Source organism: Dermacentor andersoni, chromosome 10 (assembly GCF_023375885.2).
Source record: "Dermacentor andersoni chromosome 10, qqDerAnde1_hic_scaffold, whole genome shotgun sequence".
Classification (NCBI taxonomy): domain Eukaryota; kingdom Metazoa; phylum Arthropoda; class Arachnida; order Ixodida; family Ixodidae; genus Dermacentor; species Dermacentor andersoni.
The window spans coordinates 112,461,097-112,478,178 of NC_092823.1; the positions used below are offsets into that span (position 1 = coordinate 112,461,097).

The window sequence follows — 17,082 nt, forward strand, 5'->3', positions numbered from 1 at the left end:
TGTTGAGAATTATGTTCAGGAGGAAGTTTTCGTTAAGATTCACCATGCTACTGTGTACACATCATAACTTACTTATAATGTGTTCGTTTATTTTACTACCTAAACAATTAACTAGCTGTTTTCTTACAAACCACTACGGTATGTTTGTTGCTTTGTGTTGAGTGAAATTATTGTGTTATCTTTCTTTTGGAACGCGCGTTGTTAGCTCACGAAAGTGTAGCCGGTAGAAAAGCTCATAAAGAACTTTACCCCTGTTAGACTGATCTCAATGTGTATGGTAATAGATGGGGAGAAAAATATTTAGGTGCAATTCTTGACTTGAAATTACGACGTTACGTGCACAAATAAATAAGGCACATGATTACACCGAAGAGTAAGTATAAGAAGAGATGTCAAACTTTTGCTCATATTTCCGTGAACGACTTGCAGACTTCACTGTGGTGAAACAAAGAAAATAGAATTGAGAAACTATACAGGTAAAATTTTCGATGCCGTAGATACCAGTGACATTTCAACGTGGAACAATGGGTAGCGCTTTTCGACACACCTGCATACGAAACGCTAACGGCTGCGAGGTTCCCCGCACATTCTAGCAAGAGGTGAGCACGCGATATTTCACGCACTGCAAAGAACAGCATGCAGTACCATGCGGCGATCCTGGCCACAATTTGCATCGTGGCGGTAAGCGCAGACCGCCGGTGTACCAGTAAGTACCATTCCTTTAAGTGTAGCTCGTGAAAGACACCACGCCGAAAGAAATGAAACAAATAGGCTTTTGGCAAGACTGTTGTGAAACCAATGCCAAGTGGCTCGTGCGACACCGATAACACCCATCTCTGCTGGAACACTATGAGTATGTTCTCTCAGATGGGGCAAGAAGAAAGAAATCGAGTATGTTTAAAATAAACCGTGCTATTCGGTTTTTGTCGCATCAGCAAATGAATGTGCCAGCTGGTAGCAACATCTTGTTGTGTTGCTCCTTGTAGGTTCCATCATTTGGACCAATATTGAGAGCTTGCATTGCTACTGCTGTATATCTTTTCTCGTCAAGCTATTTGCGAGCTTTCCTGTGTCCCGTCACTTTATATCTTTAGTTGCTTACACATCATTGAGCATGACGTGTTGTCGGAATGTGCATATGCATGAAAGTCTCTTTGAAACAACAAACAGCTACTTGCTATTGCAAATATTTCTCGCTCAAATACGTGAGCAGCGCGTCAATGTGTATGCACAATAAAACTATGCTGTTTATTCCTCCCCAAGGCTCGCTGCCCACATGACGTAAGTAACTCGTACTTTTAGCGCGGAAAAGAATTACAAACGCGCGCTCCCGTTACGTGGCGTCAAAGTGCATCTTCTCGATGCTATTTTAGCGAATATGTTGTACGATATCTTGTGCGTATATTTAGAATACAAACTACTACCATCAATTTAATACCACACATCTTAACTAATATTAACAATCTGGATAGATGGGGCATGTGCAAAGTAGAACCAAGTAATCACTGATAATAGCTCGACATTAGCTAAGTCAAGAAATTTGCAAAATAAGACCGCCTTTGCTCTAGAAGGGAAGGACGACATGTGAAACGTAGTGGACGTGAACGAAAAATGACCGAAACCGAAGATAAGCACAGACGTGCGCTTGATATATATCGTCTTTTCCGACAGGTCTCCTGTATTCACTAGCCGTAGCTTTGCGTGCAACGCGACGCATTTGACTATGCTAGCATGAACAACTTTTGAAGTGTCATGTTTACGTCACTGCTCAAGAAAGGTAGATCGACTCCCTAGAACGGCTCATAGGTTCAATGAATAAGATGTCTGCTAACGTATCTGGATAAAGTGTTTGCAGGGGCTGACATAGGACCGCGCCTTCCTTTAAACGAAATAGTTATGGGGTTAGCATAGGCGGGCAACACAAACTTATCTCCCACAGACTCACCCACAAAATGTTTTCCATATGGCTCCCTGAGACTCACCAGAATCAGACTGAGGCCGACCTACTTACACTTACGGACTCACACTGACTCGGGTTCACCCAGATAGACGGCATCACGTACACATCCATTCTAACACATTTATGGGCTCATACTCCATTAAATCTCAAGGAACCACCCACATCCTCAACTAAGTCGCATTCAGAGGTTCATACCGCATCTGAATCACCAGCTCAATAAAAGGATCACCGATTCATAGCAATACCAGAGCTCCCTTCAACGTGACATTCCCATTTACGTCTACTAACATCCACTGTCACGTACTCACTTACACACATGACTGATCACATTCGCGCGCATTCGTTCATTCTTAAAATGCCATTCTCTACACTCGGCGGCGTTGGCTAAAACTGAACTCAAGTTCATTTTCAAGTTTATTTCTTGCACAAAGTACACAGTAAAATATGTGTACAAACGAATTTAGAATCTCCAGCTGAGGCTAGAGATCCAAACGACTGAGTAGAGAAGAAAGAAATGTCTGGCAGAAACTATGTTACGATGGGTGTCGACGTTAACGTCATTCGAATTTCACCGACGTAGTGACACATCGTATTGCCACCCACTAAACGCGTCGCTCATGAGGCGCGCACTGTAAGTGAGCTCCTCTCTCGGCGTTCCTTTTGATTAGGCTACCGTTTCTAGTAGCACCACTGCTTAACAAAATTAATATTCAGATAAGATTGTGTAGATATTAAAACGTGGATTGAATCCTTCCCAGCACCTGATACATTTTTACGAAGTTCTTTTGTCATTGAAGATGGGGTGGGGGGCGACGGCCTATATCCAACGGCACACACCTAGATGCAAGTTATCATGAAAGAGATTGCGCAAAGTATGTAAACTCCCAAAAAGTGTTCCCGTTAAAAACACCGCTGCGGTGCGGGTTCAGGTTCAACGCGTTCTGATTTTGTTTTGGTCCAGTATCAGTTCATGAAAGTATCCCGATACGTGCACCAGTGTGCAGTACATAACCAGTTCGTGAACTGGTTATGTACTGGTTATGAACTGGTTAGGTAGCCACAAGAGTAAAAGTTGCCCAGGCAAATCAACTTGTCCTATTGGCGCATGCGCAAGATGTGTCAGGAAAAGACAGAAGTTGAGCACTCATGGGACAAAGTAATTGGTGTTTTACTGGAATATCATTTACTCCTGTTTATTCTTATACAGATACACCAACCTACCCACAAAGAGAACCATCTCAGGCAGTGGCATCGCCAAACTGGGCAGAACATATTGTGCCGCCTCTACTAGTGGATGCCTCTGCTCCCTCTTAACCTTATTTGCGTGTATATTTATTCGTAACCGCCATGTTTGCTTAGTGGCTATGGTGTTGCGCTGTTAAGCACGAGGTCGCGGGATCGAATGCCATCTACGGCGGCTTCATTTCGGTGGAGGCGAAATGCCATAACACCCGTATAGGTGCACGTTGAAGAACACCAGATGGTCCAAACTATTCCGGAGTCCCACACAATGGCGTAGCTCATAATTAAATCGTGGTTTTCGTACGTAAAGCCCCATAATTTAACTTAACCTTTATTCGTAAAGAGTATGTGAAAAACCTTATAGAATTGTCTTCTTATACCTATAAGCACGTGGATTGGTGTATAAATAAACGTGATACCTCAAACTCACCACCGCTTTATCATTAGGTGTCTTCTTAACGGTGACTGCAATTTAGCAACTTAAATTGCAGGTATTTAAAAAAGATTTGCAGAAAACATACCTAAAAATGAAAGGGCGATTCAGTCTGATGTATGACACATGTGCAGGGATGATAAGCGACACATCTTGAAGAAAAATGACGAAGAACATACAAGCACCTTACTTTATTTTCATTAAAATGTTCACAAATGAATAATAAAGAAACCACATATATTCTGTATTCGGCTCGATCATAAAGCGCACAGCCGTAAGTTCGTTGTAGGATAATTAACTTTATGTGCAAGCCTCCAATAGCTAAAGGCAGGAAAGAAACACAATATAAATTGTAGTTCTCGATTAACAAAGTTTTTTGCTGACACTATGCGGCATGCTCGTAATTCCATCGTAATCCAAATAGTATGTCCATGAATTTGGTGTAAAAAAGCCTAAAGTAACATGATGCCTGGCCTCACTACGATACCTGCGTGTACTGCTGAAAATCCGCGCCACCTCACCTTTTTCGAAGATAGCACTGGACACTCAGTGATGCGAAGGTCCGGTTGCTTCACAGAAACAACGGGAGTTCTAACCAGGACATACATTGGCGCAAGCGTAGATGCGCAGTGCGGTCAGTGGCAGCCGTGGCAGCAACATTTGCAGACATTTGCAGACATTTGCAGACATTTGCAGACATTTGCGCTAAGCGCCAGCACCATGTCCGCTCGAAAGCAGCAGCGCCAACAGACAGTATGCGAGGCAGGTAGAACGAACGAAATTTGAGTGACCACCGAACAGAAGCACAACTGCAAAAGAACAATAATTTGCAAACAAGACAAAGGCAGCGTTCGCACTGCACGTCCTTGAACGACAAAAAAAAAAGAACAACTGTCGGTCGTCACGCTCACGTTCAGGTGAGTCTGGCGATGTTCCCAAATTCGACTGGCCAAAAACAAAGTTGCACTGCACCACGGAAATGTACACTGTAGTAGAAGGCAGCAAAAATGCAACGTGCTGCAGAGGGAGCGACACTACTCGAGCAAACGACGGCTGCACATTACTAAAAGTTTAAAACAATTTTAAAGTGGAGAGTTTGAACGCAGTGAAATAATGTCGTTTTCTGTACTGTAACCACTATGAACAGTGCATCGCAGTCGCTTTTCTGGCCTTTGAAACATTTATGGTTGATAGTAACGTTTTCACAGAAGGAGTCAATAGCAGTACGAGGAGGTCATTGCATCATGATGTGCAGTTTAAACGGCGGAATTTTGGCAAAACCACTGGAAAGCATGAGCAACCCTGACAGCGCAATTATACATTCCCTGCTCTCTGGAAGGATGTTACATGTGGCTCCGGTGTTCACGGCAATATTGTCGGGCATGTGATGTGATTTGTCTACCATAGAGGAAAAGGCTTGCTGGGACCCTATAATTTATTTTAGGGCCGTGCTTCTGAAACATTACAATTATTGAAGCGATGAACAGAGCCAGCTAGGGCACATTCATGATTGTGGTGCGCTGCTGTTTAGCACTGAAAAAAAATAACTTTGTTCTTCCATTTCGTAGTCGTTCTTTTGTCAGTGTTGAAACTCAGCCTAATACAATTACGAAACCATTATGAACTGAATGACACATGCGCCTATTGGAATTATTTTTATTTCAACTTTATTGAAATACCACGCTGGGTATTAGAATTTGTTGGCAAGCTTCGCAAGGTTAGATTCGCCTGCAACCAGCAAAATACTCATCCACCTAGTTAATTTCCTTTCCCTTTATCCTCTGGTAGCTTCAACACTAGTTAAGGAGGGAAGGTGTTTAAGGTCCGAAGTTGGCGCCCCTCGATGATTCGAGTGCCCGGTGGCAGCGCAAAGGAAGGGCCGTTGTCCAAAAAAGTGACGCTTTATTCAAACGCCGAGGCGTCTGTCCGAGTCCAAGCCCGAAGCTCCGCTCCCTCCACAGAACCAGACATGACTTTTTAAGCTCTCACTTGCACAAAGGAGTCACAAACCAGCCAATCACACGTCATTGGTGGAAAGAGTGGCACTCTTTACAACACGCCAGGGCATAGGATTTCTCAAAGACACGTGTCATCTCCCTCTCCTCTACATAGGCGGCGAATATTGGCCCCTGATGTCCTCCCCTTTTCACTTGCAAGCGGCCGCCACACAATCTGCCCGAGAACGTTTCCATAAAACCACGGCTTATTGACTGCATGTCTGCCGGACAGTGGACTGCCCTGCCAGTACTGAGAAAACGCTGTCTCCCGTAGAGCTGTGGGCTGGTTCGCTTGAAATCCAAACACCATATTTGGGACCCGATGGCGATATCGCACAAAAGCATCCATCGGTCGTAGCGGGCTATGTGATGGTAAAGCTACCGCCCTTTTCACAGGCATTCTCAGAAGGCGCACGCGGATGCCAAACATCAAACCGGCTGGGCAGTGTCGCGTCGCCCAATTTCCGCGACCAATACGGTCGACAAGACATGTGGGAAGCACATGGGCATTAGCGGTGGCGGTGACTTCAAGCAACCCCTACCTTTCACTTCACGCCCGTCTCCCCGAACATTCCCCTTCAGCTCGGGCCGTCTACGCTTTTGTTCCGAGCGAAGGTGCAGATATAGTGCATTTGTACAGCGCAGCCTCTAATGCGTTTTCTCTTCACACGTGGGTGTTTCGCGCGTCCCCTCTTACCGGAACCCACCTGCGTCCTTCGTTTCCGCTTATTGGCCGATACAGCAGCGCGTGAACTCGTCCTGCGCTGAAGGCCACGACTGAAGCAGCTCCTACTGGCCATTCACCAAGACCCGAGGGTGGCTAAAGGCAAGGGACCCAAGCTGCTCCCCGAGTCTGGCCTCACCAGGCGAGATAGGGCCACCCTGCTGCGACTCCGAACTGGCTGCATATGGACAGCAGCTAGGCTTCAGGCCAAAGGCCGACGCGCCTCCCCCTCTTGACGACGATGCGGCGATCCCGAGACCCTCGAACACCTCCTATGCGCCTGCCCGGCCCTAACAGAGGAAAGTTCGAGCGTCACCCGAGCCTATAGACTGCTCAGCCTTCCTGCTGGCTCACTCTTCGACCTGCTGTTCCCACTCCGCTACCATCTCCATGCACTACACAGCCTTGTGGAGTTCATGGAGGCGAGTGGGATAGCAGCATACCATTGAGCGCACCTGCCCCTGCCGGTCCCTGTCTCCTCTGCTGCCATGTGCGGATGAGCCCCCTGAACCATCTCTCACATCTTTCCTCTTTACCTCCTACTCCCCCTCTCCCCTACGGCGGTGCGCCGTGCTCCCTGATGGGCTGCAGAATTTAAGCGTCTCTTTCGTCCTTCAATATCACCATATATAAACTGGGCCACAAAACCACAGCATGGCCAATTATCTAATCTCAAACTGACTCATCTCAAGGCTTCACTTGGCTTGCATGCACACCGCATTTCAATCACATATGTTAGATATTTTAAGTAGCTACTTGGATTTCGTTGAGTGTTACTATAATTGATTTGGAGGGTCAGTTTCGAAGTCTTTTCTTCATGAATTTATATTGGCGTGCGTGTCCAAGCCAAAAAATATTACCATATAGGCAGGCATTATATACGGCTCCAAGAGAGTACTTGTGGATTTGTATCTATGTTAGCATTTCTATGTATGCAGTCATAATAAATCAAAATATGATTCAAATATCATCAAGATAATAAGTTAGTCCTGCCCGGTTTTGTGGCGCGAAAGCAAGTAGGGAATTTGGTACCAATAAAGAAATAGGACATAATGGCCAAATGTTTGCTCTGCTTCAGCAATTGCGCGACCGACATGCGTCTCTCCCGAAATCGCAGGGTCTGGGGGCTGTGGGCCATCCACGTGTGGTCCCCTAGAAATGTCGGTACGCATCAGGCCTCGGCGAGACCACTTCTGCAGGCCCTCATTCACGCCCCCTTGGGAGCTGCGCAAACGCCGCAGCTGCGTTTGCAAGCGGCGCTACCTGCGCAACTCCTGGGGCGAGTGCGTTCCACGGAAGAAATGCTTGGCGTGCAGGTTCCGCTGGCAAAGAGATTATCAAACGTGCGCGCCCGGATGCCCCGCAACCTGCAACAAGCCGCTCAGCGCGTCGTGCGACCTACCGTGCACTCCTGGATGTGCCTGCCCGCCTGGATGGGTGGTGTAAGTACAGATCACTGCCTGTCGATTATGCCTGCAATTTCCACTTAACCTTACACATCAGTAAATTTCACTATCTTTCGTACCGTACGGCTTGCAGTTTGCGCATCTCACGAAATGTCTTACTTAGTAAAGAGGAACCTACGTGACACGAAAGACAACCTTCACGCAGGGCTCCTCTGATATCTTTAGATGCGACATTCTCTGCGTCAAGAAAGCAGGCGCTTAACGAATGCGCACATGCAGGAGACGGGAGTGCGCGGAGAATCACGACGTGGCCAGTATAGAATCAAATTAGACCTTTGCTCTTCCTAAATCTCTGAATATGCAGACAGCTGGAATCACCTCATGGCACAGATGTGCACAAGCAGTTCGAAGTACGGAACAAATGTAGTGTTCTGATTCTACGGAGCCATACCTTTTCCTAATGTCGAACACAAAAAAAGACAGCAAACTTTTCCAAGCTGTCAGAATGACAGCTCTATTTCCCGAACTGTTTCCTCCGCGCAGTAAATTACTCATTTCTGCTGCCTGTAATTATTCCACACAGTTGAAAACACGCACGTCGTATAATAATTTCTAATGTATTAGTTGAATATCTTTACAAAAGCCCTTAATTCAACCGTGTATTTGACATTGTGCTCAACCATATGTTGCCTTCACTTTCCAAACTTCGACCTAAGAGGCTCTTCCGGTTCTGCGGCTCTTATTTAGTTCATTGGGGACCCCGGGGAAGCCTACTACAAATCTCGTGCAACGCATGAAATTAGAATTAAGATTAGCGTTCAGTAAATATTTACAGCGCCCGCAGCTAGGCCAGAAACATTAAACTTTCTCTTGGCATTCCACATCAGGTCACCCCCATTTCTGTCACACTCGAACTGGATGCCATGTGCAGTTCACAAAAGGCAGGTGGCGTGAAACGGACAACATGGCCGATAACGACCACGCAGACTTTTCAATCTTAAGGAGCGTTTGCAAAGACCACAATAAACTGATTGTCTTGAAACTTCGCACAAGTATCACTCATAATTCTCCCCTTCTATAACTAACTGTCAACATTATGGCCGTTTTCTTCATTCATGACATCTGGCAATTTTCTACCTTGTTCGCTAAATACGCTTGTAAAGCATTGGAACGAATCAATAGATGTTTTATGCAAAAGGAGCCCCCCCCACCCCCCACTTCACCTACACAGTTTAAAAATTTATTGAACACCAGGTGCAACGTGCTTCCCATTATGACAAAATATATAGTCTTGCTTAGTTCACAGGGAAGACCCTCACCAAAAAAAAAAAAAAAACACAAATACGCGCCTCGTATAACCCCTAAAAAAAGCTGGGAAAGGAGTGCTCAGAAAACGTTTCCAGTGGAAGTGGTAACCCTCTGACTTTGAGGTTGTGGTTCCCGTCATGCATAACGTGGTCCCACTTCTTTCCAGCTATAATTTTGCCAGCTGTGGGTCTTTTAGGAGAGCAGCAAAACTTAGTCACCATTTCATATAACAAGTGTAATCAGGCAGAAAACGAGCTTTGCCAATTATCCTTTGACCAATAGTTAACCCTCGCATCTGAAAATTTGCGTGCACAACACCCTCAGGATACCCTCCATTTCATGTAAATATAAACTAGGTGACTGATCTGTTTTGCCACAACACCATGAATATATGCATCTAACATTTTAGAGCATCTTTAATTGCACTAAAGCTTTCTCTAGTAAATATGACGCGACACCCGGTGGAGTAGACAAGACACAGTTTTCATAAATCCAATAAGAAAGTGTGCACACTCGCTAAGCTTCACTGCGCACTCCGCGAAGAATGCACTCTGCCTGCTTCGCTGTTAGTACCTTCTAATGGCAATATTCGTCAATGTTTCATTTCAAGAGTAACTTTGTTGTTAGGCATGGCACAAGTGGACACATGCCTGAAAACATCATGCATTAAATTCTTGTCTTGAAAATAATCCAGTTTGTGTGATCTTGTCACGTCTGATCTTCAAATTTTTTCCAACACACCAGTCGAACGGCTGAGTTATCATGACAAGGCATTTCTTAGCTTCCTGTTTCTTTCTTGCTCAAATTACCTAAAAAGCCCTTTATTGTCCATTGGAGATTGCAAACGGATGCTTTAGTTTGCAATGCATTTGTGTCAATTGTACGCAGGCACCCGAAGAGGTCAACGATGTGCATTAAGGCCTACAAATGCCTTCCGAAATGCCCGGCAAACTCAAGCTTCCATGCATGCGTGCCCAGTTGCCTCCCTAAGTGCGGCGAAAATCGACCAAAGAAGTGTGCCGTCACCTGCGACGCTGGGGCCTGCGTCTGTAATGAGGGTTACGTAGAACTGCAACAAGGTGGAAAAAAGACGTGCGTGCCCCAATCCAAGTGTTCCTGGTATGCTCCCACGACTCCTTCATTTAGGCCTAACGCTACGCAATATACCGGCAGCAGGGAGGGGTCACACAGCGCTATAAGTTCACTCGGTGGCGTCGTACGAATCCCAACGAATATGAACTTACCCACTACGATGGACCAGCCAAATGATGCACGAAGATACCGGGTGGGCGCGCCATCGAACGGTGTTGCAGGGCATAGGGAGGGCACTTTGACGGTAGGTACGGAATCAGGAGTGCCAAGTGTTACAGAGGAAACAGGCGGTGTGGGATTCGGCACCAATGTTCCACACTCGCATGGCGCCGGAAGAGATATCTCCAGTGGTAGCTCAAGAAATACTGCGGGTACACTATCAACTGGTAGCTCAGGAATTGTTAATCTTACTGTTGGGGTACCCTCAAGCGGAAGCATATCGCGTGTTTCCGCAGTGAAAGAAGAAATGCCCGCTGTATTCGGCATATTAGGAACGCGCTCTCCTGAAACAGAAAAACCTATTTCAGCTGGCGCCATACCAAACTCAGGCGTTACACATTCAGATATTACTCCAAGCGTTCTCGGAATCCCTTCCGGACTTGCAGCCGCAGCAGAAGCGCCACCTGTTGCAACTCTGGTTGAAACGAGTGCTTCCAGTAGTAGCAAACTAGGTAATCGGATATCTATTAGAGGAAGGAAACCTTCGGGCGAGCGAGGTTTAGGCTCAGTATCAAGTGGTACTATAGGAAATGTTGGGGCTGTTGTTGGTCTAGATAAAAAAGGCTCTTTAGCAGGCTTTACCGTTCCTGAAGGCAGCATGGGATTTAGCACTGATGTCACTCACCCATTAGGCACTGGATGGAATATTAATGCAACCACAACAAAGAAAATCAGTGCATTCTCAAGTGTTAGCTCTGTAATAGACAGTGCCACTGCTAGGCTACACTCAGGAGGCCAGCACATGCCTCTTGGAGCATCAACTGGAGTAGCGGTAGTTAAATCCGGCACAGAAGGCTCGCATTCACGCGGTACCACAGAGTCTCTCTCTATTGGAGCAAAAAACTCGAGCAGTGCAGTACGAAGCGGTGTTACTCCAGGCCTCGGAGCAACTGCCGGTGTAGGTGCTCTAAGTTCACCAAAAGCAGTTTCACCAGGTGTTGAAAGTGCCTCAGGTTCATCCACGTCTGTTGCCGTAGTGGCTGGTGGTGGAAGTGCAGTATCCGGCGCAGCAGCTACGTCAGTACCTGTTACCACACGGACTGTTTCTGTGGGCGCTCAAAGCGTGGGAGGTTTCGTCCCACCTGTTGTCGCAAACCGACCCGGGTCCACAGGTGGTAGAAGTGCCATGGGTACAGCCATGCCTGGCAGCGCCGCAACAAATGCAGGCGGTGAAGTGGCCAGCACTGTAGGTAGCCGCATACATAGTGTCGCAGGACCTCCATCTACTGGCACCACAAGCTCGAAAGGAGTTCCCCCAAAAGCTGCTGGAAACATTTCCGACGTTGCAGGCACAGTGCCTACCTTAAGTGCAATTACGTCTGCTGGCGGAGGAACTGGAAGAGAACGCCTTGTATCCGGTACAGAAAGTAATCTCTCGCGTAGTGCCAAACAACCTATTTAGGCTAACACCGGCACAATCCGCTTTTCCGGTTCCGCAGTGGTGAGCTTAACTTAAATGCACACAGTAATTTGCCGTAGGAGCAGGCAGGCGAGGCATTACCACCACCGGAGAAGGTACGAGCGCTTAAAGAGTTCTCCATAACCTCTATCGATTGACGCTGCAACAACAACCATCCGAAAACTCCCTCTAAAGAATAAACACAGGTCACCCCAGCGACACTGGCCGCATACTTACGGGAAGCTTTAACGGAGCTGTTCCAGCTGTCAGGCGTAATTGGTGTTTAAACAAGAAATTCATGCGATGTTGAAAACCCAATAAGCCTTTAAGCACAATAAACTGAAATTGAGTCATTTAGGATGACGCGTCTACTTCCCTGCACTTTTCTAGCTTTTTGGAAAATCGCCCTTTGCATATCGAACCAGTACCACTATTTCTCGTCGCTGTACCGCCAATAGTGTTATCAATAAATTTTCGCACACGTTTGGAGCACTTGGTTTGAAGTTCAGCGCCTACACCCTATCTATTCGAAACACTTTCTGTGCTGCAAAAAAAAGTTGAGTACTCAGCAAGGTCAACAAGGAATCTCGGCTTCCGGTCTACACAATCCTGAGAACGTTATGACAGCCGTCTACAAGTCCCGCAAATTTCATTCTACGGTAACATACGTTAGCCGCAATAAACAAAATTGAGAAAACAACTGACAACTTTTCCGTAAGAGTGCAGCCGACTGCGTGGGTTTGCAACAAATGTTCACCTTTTTTTTTTTTTTGGACGAAGAGAGAATAGGCCACAATGTCTGGAGCAAGCGCGCATAGAGAATTGTGTTAAAGGAAGCCGTTATGGAAGTCGTACATGTAATTTCGGGGGCAGCCATGGTGGCGGATCACAGGTGCAACTGTTCAAGCAGATTCAATAATAGGACATCTTGCAAAGGTTTGCTAACAGGTTCGCCACGGTCCGTGGTGTCATGTCGTGTTCGCAACGAGGGCAATAAAAATTGTCAAAACGGTGGCACAGCTTCGTACCGATGCTACAAGGGCACTTTCTTGGATTTTACGACGAGCGTCACCTGCCGGAGGCGGCTCTCTTCAATCACACTATAAGATGTTTACACATACGATGATTGCTTAGCTTTGGCTGCGTGGGGCAGGTGTAGTAGATAGCTAGAATTGTATAACAGTTAGTCAAGTCTAGAAGTCCTCACGACGGCATATATGTGCCGGCTGTTTTTTTTTTAATTCATACAATTTTCTTTGTGTAAAAAGGGTACAAGCACAGCGAACGTAGCATTTTAGCAGACAAGTTCCTAGGCGAGGAGGGCCTACGTTGCTGCTATTAAAGTGAGCTTCAGATGAATGATTAAGATAAATTTCATAATTAGCTTTCCTATAAGCTACACATTTTTTTGCTCATTTTTTTCCCAAGGAATCTTGAAAATCTCATTTAATTGAAGATATGTCGAGCGCACTTCATACAAGTGCGCTGGGAGCACAGTAAAGACAGCGCGCTATCATATCGCACCGAAACTCCCTGTGCCGACAAGCGCGACAAAGTTTGAAACTGAATGTCGGGCCCACTCGCCGCTGCTATTGACAGGGCACGCTTTGCGCGGCACGCATGCGTGGCTTTGTGCCCAGTCACGATTTGCCTTCGGGTGTGGTTGTGGGTCCCTTTGGGTTGGACCCGTGAGGCGCTAGGCTAACCAGCGCCGCAGTACAGCTTAACGCCAGTACTGAATGTTGCTGACCATACCTCGCAGCCTTTGCATGACTAAATTTAGCGAATTGCCAGATTTCATCACAATGTAGTCTGTTTGCGTATATATCAGAAAAAAAAAAAGCCGGTGCGAAAACCACCATTGCCTGCTAGACAAAGGAAAGCAATAGACGCAAGCGTTTCGAAGACGGTTAAAATTCTGCTTCTAAGGAAGAGAAGAAAAGAATTCAAACCGGCACGTTATTATGTGCGCCGAAGTCCGATTGTGTTATAGAATAGCACCAGGCTTTTGTAGCGTTTCTTCAGCGAATACCAAAGTACACGGGCAAGAACGGGAAAAATAGGGCAGGAAAGTTGCTTAAGCAATGCTGTTCAAAGTGCGCCTAGGCTCCAGTGCTCAGGCATAACAAAATTTTTGAAACACAAACTTAAAAAAAGAAGCATCGCAGTCTCGCGAACGCGAAGCATTGAGCGGGATAAGACAGCTTAGCACTGCACTCCACCACCTGTCGCGGCGTTGTAATATTACACGGAGGCGACTTGGTGGGACTCAGCATGCAAAACAGCTTCTGATGCGCAGCAGGAACAGACCCCTTGTCAGATACCAGGGCATTTCAGAACGCTGGAACAACGACGAATGCCAGGAGGGACGTTGCCGGCATCGCACCTAGACTGTTTACGAGATGAGACCGACACACAACCGCCGGCGTCTGTCAACAGGCACAGAAAGGTTTCAATAGATATACCTTGATCTTTACTGCCCGTTCAGTGCAGACCACTGCTTCCACCATGACGTGGTATGCACACATCGTTTCAGCAGGAACGCTAATCTGTGTGCCCACAATGCTCGCGGCCGCAGCGAAAGCCACAACACTGCGCTGGCACAGGCGCCGCCTGTTCAACGCAGCGGAGGGGGCCGTCCACTTGGCTATGTCGCTTCTGCAGCCACACGAACTCCCCTTCTCTGGCAACCTTTTAAGCCTTCACGTGCTGATGGCGCAGACGGCTCAATACACTGACAGCCCGACGACAGTGGTGCTGCAAACGTAACCTGAGTGCCCGTATTGAGGCGATATCAATAAACGCTCGGGCAAGCAACCGTTATAGCTTTCTAGGTTCACCTGTCATCTACTAGTGGACTAGCGAAGCTAGCAAACAATCTTGACGACGGCTCGTGCAAGAGCGGTATTTGAAATACCCTAATGTTAGCATTCGGCCCATATAGAAACTAAGTTTGTAGAACATAAATGAATCCGACAACGGACATATGCAGGCCCGACAAGATAGAAAGACTGCATTGACAGGGGCGTGTGGGTCTGTTCATCAGCCATGCCACGTGGCCCCGCTAGCCCATTCACATGGCGCACCATTCACTCTCACATCACACTCCCTTTAAAATTTGAGAATCTGAAACAACGCTCTCCTAAATGCTTGGTTTTGTCATGGAAACGCAATGACACTTGGCGCTTGCCTAAGGGGACCAGTTTACTCTTTGCACTGTAGTAATACTTGCCTCTCGCAATAAAGACATTGCACGTTAACGAATAGTTACGCAGATCCTATGCAGATGGTAAAATAATTGTGGAGCGGACCTTTGTGAAGCTTTTACTATAAGTTTGCTACTTTCATTCCTGCGTGTTTGGCGGAAAGCGATATGTTTGGCGGAAAAGAATGTGTTTTCGTGCAACAGCGCTGTGCAACGAGACAACGTTTGTATTTCTTCATTTCTTCTTTTCTATTTTAATTGAACCGACCTCTTCTGGGCTGATCCCCCGTTGTAGGTATGTGCTATAGCATGAAAACCATGATCACCATCAACACACGGCGATCGTTTCGCAAAGCCCGTTGGCGTTGGCATCGTTGGCGAACGAAGGAATAAGAACTGGAGACCAATTACAAAGTGTATTTAGAAAGGATGAGGCAGCGCTAGCCAGTTCAGCCGACAGCTCGAGAGCCAGAGAGCGTTCCTCGTCTCCGTCGGGGCGCCTGGGTGCATCGGCCACAAGAAAGAGGCAATATGCCTGTGTCAACACGCCGGCAAATTTTTCTGGCGATGGCCAGGTTCTCGGTGCGGAAATCACTGTCATATACACGTGGGGATGATATAAAAGAAATAGTTGGTGTGGGCACGTCGTGTGTATTCCGTGTCTTGACATTTCCTTCCTTGTGGCTGTGCGCCACATCATGAAGATCATCATCATGCTCAACACGTAGCGACCATCTGGAAGCGCTAGTTTGCGTGGGCGCCATAGAAGTATACGTGCGATTATGTCCCAATGTTTGGAGCATCTGCCTGCTTTGCTGGCGGGTCGAGGTTCGAGCCCAGCCAAAAAAAGCGTTTTTTTTAACGTGACGAGGCATCTACTCGGCGAGAACCCGACCAGCGACCGACCGACCGACCGACCGACCGACCGACCCAGACGAAGCCACGGAATGGTAGGCAAGGAAAACTTTGCACGCGATGTTGACACATTAGGTTTTGTAAACATTAGTATCAGCTGATTCTGGGCATCTGAGAAATTGCACGATGGAACTCCAGATTTAGCAAATTTTAGTTAATGTGCTCCGCCCTCAGTCTATCCGAAGGTCCTTGTCTAAGCTGGATAGCAGATAATTTTAGAATTTCGAAAACTAAGTGTCATATACTCTATGGGAATAGTTGTATTTGTAGGAGTAATCCAAAATCGATACTTCCCTATTGATCTAGCTGCTTCGCTGAACGCTAGAAAATGCCGCACTCATCATGCTAAACATTAATTTCATCACTTACGTCTTTTGCTATGGTTTGTGTCTGTTCAGGGAAGGTATGTCTCAACATAACATGTCGTGAACACTCCAGTCATGATAACATGGTTTTACACTTTGGTACTTGTCTTGCTTCAGGTTATTCTACAGTAAATCTTTTACTTACGTAGTAAACATGCTAGACAACATAGGTAACAGGTCATCACAGTATTTGAACACTTACGTAATGCGCAAAAGAAGGTAGTCAAAAACCATCAATTCGGTAGGGCAATGGTTACGTTTAGCCTCACTCATAGCACCGCTGAAGTTTATGTACTCTCTTTTTGGGATTTCTTCATTTAACTTGCTAGCTGAACCAATACGTATTTCGTTTTTGAACAACCAGAGCTTTTTCTTAGTTCACGGCGTGTTCAGTTAAACGTGTTTTGTTTCTCGTCACTTGAGCTTTTTTCAGCTTGCACAAGTACAGACGGTAGGAAAATACGTGGTGGTGACTACCCGAATTAGTTTCATCTAGATGAATTTGTATATAGAGGGTCCCTCTGGTTTTCAGGTGTAATCCTCGGCCGCAAATAATTGTGTTACGGGAGAAGACGTGAAAACAGCGACAGAGTCACTAACTATAGGTTTCAAACCGTCTTTTGTGTTTCTGCTAACGTACCCGACTCGTGCGGACCTCACTGCGGCAAAATAAGTAGAATAAGTTTTTTTGGAAAACAACGCTGCAGATCTATGCTTCAGTGCAGCAGACGCCAGTGACACTTTACTGTAGGAACAATGGGCAGGCGCACTACGGCACACCTGCATACAAAATGATAACGGCTGGAAGGTTTCTAGC

The 17,082-nt window shown here is 46.4% G+C and overlaps 1 long non-coding RNA gene across 1 annotated transcript; it reads left to right on the plus strand.

Annotated features, from left to right (window-relative positions):
• Nucleotides 1-566: 566 nt before the first annotated feature.
• On the plus strand, nucleotides 567-12,807 carry LOC126544699 (uncharacterized). The gene is made up of 3 exons (XR_011890636.1): nucleotides 567-706; nucleotides 7,474-7,798; nucleotides 9,959-12,807. It is a non-coding gene; the product is annotated as an uncharacterized lncRNA (long non-coding RNA).
• The last annotated feature ends 4,275 nt before the right edge of the window (nucleotides 12,808-17,082 follow it).